The sequence below is a fragment of the Durio zibethinus genome, unplaced genomic scaffold (genome assembly GCF_047325235.1).
Source record: "Durio zibethinus cultivar Kanyao isolate XHJ-2024 unplaced genomic scaffold, ASM4732523v1 HiC_scaffold_391, whole genome shotgun sequence".
Lineage (NCBI taxonomy): Eukaryota > Viridiplantae > Streptophyta > Magnoliopsida > Malvales > Malvaceae > Durio > Durio zibethinus.
The window spans coordinates 470,001-475,000 of record NW_028323014.1 but is presented as its reverse complement, the minus strand read 5'-3'; positions in this window follow the sequence as shown (position 1 = coordinate 475,000).

Below are 5,000 nucleotides of genomic sequence, written 5' to 3'. Positions count from 1 at the left end.
GGCCCAGCGTGTGCCGATGGTGGTCGAGGCAACCGCCAGCACCAGGGCCCAGCGTGTGCCGATGGTGGTCGAGGCAACCGCCCGCACCAGGGCCCAGCGTGTGCCGATGGTGGTCGAGGCAACCGCCCGCACCAAGGCCGAGCGTGTGCCGATGGTGCTCGAGGCAACCTGCCGCACCAGGGCCCAGCGTGTGCCGATGGTGGTCGAGGCAACCGCCCGCACCAGGGCCCAGCGTGTGCCGATGGTGGTCGAGGCAAGCGCCCGCACCAAGGCCGAGCGTGTGCCGATGGTGGTCGAGGCAAGCGCCCGCACCAGGGCCCAGCGTGTGCCGATGGTGGTCGAGGCGAGCGCCCTCACCAAGGCCGAGCGTGTGCCGATGGTGGTCGAGGCAACCGGCCGCACCAAGGGCCGGCGTGTGCCGATGGTGTTCGAGGCAACCGCCCGCACCAGGGCCCAGCGTGTGCCGATGGTGGTCGAGCCAGGAGCCCGCACCAAGGGCCGGCTTGTGCCGATGGTGTTCGGGGCAAGCGCCCGCACCAGGGCCCAGCGTGTGCCGATGGTGCTGGGGGCAAGCGCCCGCCCCAGGGCCCAGCGTGTGCCGATGGTTATCGGGGCAACCGGCCGCACCAGGGCCCAGGGTCTGCCGATGGTGCTCGAGGCAACCGCCCGCACCAAGGCTCAGCATGTGCCGATTGTGATCGAGGCAACAACCCACACCAGGGCCCAGCTTGTGCCGATGGCGGTCGAGGCAAGTGCCCGTACCGAAGGGCAACCTATGCCGATGATGGTCGATGCATGTGCCATCACCATGCGTCATCATGTGCCATTGATGGTCGAGGCCTTGGCCGAAGTTCGATTTTGAGCCACGGTGCCCATGCTTGGCTCCAGCATGTGCTGGTGCCGCATTTTTTTCACTCGGGACAGCATCGCCGGAGCATCGCCGGAGCATCGCCGGAGTACCGCCGGAGAACCTGACCGGCGGCATTGGGGTTCCGGCGATTGGGAGGGGGGCCGGGGGGGTGTGCGCACATGATGTGCGATGGGTGCTGGTACTTGGCCTTGTGTTGGCCCCCTATCCCTCATCAAACCTCTGAGAATTCACACCCCCTTAAAGAGCATTTGAGATTTTACAGGTTTGCTACCAGTAGCCGTTAAAGTGTCTGAAATGGGGACACTTTTTTCAAACGGTCACAAAATCTTCTCTACTTCGAGTTTTTAGCTGAATTTTTTTGTGCATGCCAACAAAAATAGAAGGATCATGCCTACAAAATTTGGGGCCAAAAATCCTTATAAAAAAATTTTAAAAAATCCCGAACCGCAAAAAGTTTCGAAAATCGTGAAAAATAGAAAACGAGTCATCTTCCAACGAAACTTCACGTGAAGGCTTAGGGGACCATTGTATGAATTTACAAGCCATAAAAATGGCATTGGCACGGCAGAAATTTGAAGATGTGCCTAAACCCACCAGGGCCCAGCGTGTGCCGATGGTGCTCGAGGCAACCGCCCGCACCAGGGCCCAGCGTGTGCCGATGGTGCCCGAGGCAAGCGCCCGCACCAGGGCCCAGCGTGTGCCGATGGTGGTCGAGGCAACCGCCCGCACCAGGGCCGATAGTGTGCCGATGGTGCTCGAGGCAACCTGTCGCACCAGGGCCCAGCGTGTGCCGATGGTGATCGAGGCAACCTGCCGCACCAGGGCCCAGCGTGTGCCGATGGTGGTCGAGGCAAGCGCCCGCACCAGCGCCCAGCGTGTGCCGATGGTGCTCGAGGCAACCGACCGCACCAGGGCCCAGCGTGTGCCGATGGTGCTCGAGGCAACCTGCCGCACCAGGGCCCAGCATGTGCCGATGGTGCTCGAGGCAACCTGCCGCACCAGGGCCCAGCGTGTGCCGATGGTGGTCGAGGCAAGCGCCGGGCCCAGCGTGTGCCGATGGTGCTTGAGGCAACCTGCCGCACCAGGGCCGAGCGTGTGCCGATGGTGCTCGAGGCAAGCGCCCGCACCAGGGCCCAGCGTGTGCCGATGGTGGTCGAGGCAACCTGCCGCACCAGGGCCCAGCGTGTGCCGATGGTGCTCGAGGCAACCGACCGCACCAGGGCCGAGCGTGTGCCGATGGTGGTCGAGGCAAGCGCCCGCACCAGGGCCCAGCGTGTGCCGATAGTGCTCGAGGCAAGCGCCCGCACCAGGGCCGAGCGTGTGCCGATGGTGCTCGAGGCAACCGACCGCACCAGGGCCCAGCGTGTGCCGATGGTGCTCGAGGCAACCTGCCGCACCAGGGCCCAGCGTGTGCCGATGGTGCTCGAGGCAACCTGCCGCACCAGGGCCCAGCGTGTGCCGATGGTGGTCGAGGCAAGCGCCCGCACCAGGGCCCAGCGTGTGCCGATGGTGGTCGAGGCAACCGCCCGCACCAGGGCCCAGCGTGTGCCGATGGTGCTCGAGGCAACCTGCCGCACCAGGGTCGAGCGTGTGCCGATGGTGGTCGAGGCAAGCGCCCGCACCAGGGCCCAGCGTGTGCCGATGGTGGTCGAGGCAACCTGCCGCACCAGGGCCCAGCGTGTGCCGATGGTGCTCGAGGCAACCGACCGCACCAGGGCCCAGCGTGTGCCGATGGTGGTCGAGGCAAGCGCCCGCACCAGCGCCCAGCGTGTGCCGATGGTGCTCGAGGCAACCGACCGCACCAGGGCCCAGCGTGTGCCGATGGTGCTCGAGGCAACCTGCCGCACCAGGGCCCAGCGTGTGCCGATGGTGCTCGAGGCAACCTGCCGCACCAGGGCCCAGCGTGTGCCGATGGTGGTCGAGGCAAGTGCCCGCACCAGGGCCCAGCGTGTGCCGATGGTGGTCGAGGCAACCGCCCGCACCAGGGCCCAGCGTGTGCCGATGGTGCTCGAGGCAACCTGCCGCACCAGGGCCGAGCGTGTGCCGATGGTGCTCGAGGCAAGCGCCCGCACCAGGGCCCAGCGTGTGCCGATGGTGGTCGAGGCAACCTGCCGCACCAGGGCCCAGCGTGTGCCGATGGTGCTCGAGGCAACCGACCGCACCAGGGCCGAGCGTGTGCCGATGGTGGTCGAGGCAAGCGCCCGCACCAGGGCCCAGCGTGTGCCGATGGTGCTCGAGGCAACCGACCGCACCAGGGCCGAGCGTGTGCCGATGGTGGTCGAGGCAAGCGCCCTCACCAGGGCCCAGCGTGTGCCGATGGTGGTCGAGGCAACCTGCCGCACCAGGGCCCAGCGTGTGCCGATGGTGCTCGAGGCAACCGACCGCACCAGGGCCGAGCGTGTGCCGATGGTGCTCGAGGCAAGCGCCCGCACCAGGGCCCAGCGTGTGCCGATGGTGGTCGAGGCAACCTGCCGCACCAGGGCCCAGCGTGTGCCGATGGTGCTCGAGGCAACCTGCCGCACCAGGGCCCAGCGTGTGCCGATGGTGGTCGAGGCAAGCGCCCGCACCAGGGCCCAGCGTGTGCCGATGGTGGTCGAGGCAACCGCCCGCACCAGGGCCCAGCGTGTGCCGATGGTGGTCGAGGCAACCGCCCGCACCAGGGCCCAGCGTGTGCCGATGGTGGTCGAGGCAACCTGCCGCACCAGGGCCCAGCGTGTGCCGATGGTGCTCGAGGCAACCGACCGCACCAGGGCGGAGCGTGTGCCGATGGTGGTCGAGGCAAGCGCCCGCACCAGGGCCCAGCGTGTGCCGATGGTGGTCGAGGCAACCTGCCGCACCAGGGCCCAACGTGTGCCGATGGTGCTCGGGGCAACCGACCGCACCAGGGTCGAGCGTGTGCCGATGGTGCTCGAGGCAAGCTGCCGCACCAGGGCCCAGCGTGTGCCGATGGTGGTCGAGGCAACCGCCCGCACCAGGGCCCAGCGTGTGCCGATGGTGATCGAGGCAACCTGCCGCACCAGGGCCCAGCGTGTGCCGATGGTGGTCGAGGGAACCTGCCGCACCAGGGCCCAGCGTGTGCCGATGGTGGTCGAGGCAAGCGCCCGCACCAGGGCCCAGCGTGTGCCGATGGTGGTCGAGGCAACCGACCGCACCAGGGCCCAGCGTGTGCCGATGGTGCTCGAGGCAACCTGCCGCACCAGGGCCCAGCGTGTGCCGATGGTGGTCGAGGCAAGCGCCCACACCAGGGCCCAGCGTGTGCCGATGGTGGTCGAGGCAACCTGCCGCACCTGGGCCCAGCGTGTGCCGATGGTGCTCGAGGCAACCGACCGCACCAGGGCCGAGCGTGTGAGGCAAGCGCCCGCACCAGGGCCCAGCATGTGCCGATGGTGCTCGAGGCAACCGACCGCACCAGGGCCGAGCGTGTGCCGATGGTGCTCGAGGCAAGCTGCCGCACCAGGGCCCAGCGTGTGCCGATGGTGGTCGAGGCAACCGCCCGCACCAGGGCCCAGCGTGTGCCGATGGTGATCGAGGCAACCGACCGCACCAGGGCCCAGCGTGTGCCGATGGTGCTCGAGGCAACCTGCCGCACCAGGGCCCAGCGTGTGCCGATGGTGCTCGAGGCAACCTGCCGCACCAGGGCCCAGCGTGTGCCGATGGTGGTCGAGGCAAGCGCCCGCACCAGGGCCCAGCGTGTGCCGATGGTGCTCGAGGCAAGCGCCCGCACCAGGGCCCAGCGTGTGCCGATGGTGGTCGAGGCAACCTGCCGCACCAGGGCCCAGCGTGTGCCGATGGTGGTCGAGGCAAGCGCCGGCACCAGGGCCCAGCGTGTGCCGATGGTGCTCGAGGCAAGCGCCCGCACCAGGGCCCAGCGTGTGCCGATGGTGGTCGAGGCAAGCGCCCGCACCAGGGCCCAGCGTGTGCCGATGGTGGTCGAGGCAAGCGCCCGCACCAGGGCCCAACGTGTGCCGATGGTGCTGGGGGCAACCGCCCGCACCAGGGCCCAGCGTGTGCCGATGGTGGTCGAGGCAAGCGCCCGCACCAGTGCCCAGCGTGTGCCGATGGTGGTCGAGGCAAGCGCCCCCACCAGGGCCCAGCTTTTGCCGATGGTGATCGAGGCAACCGGCCGCTC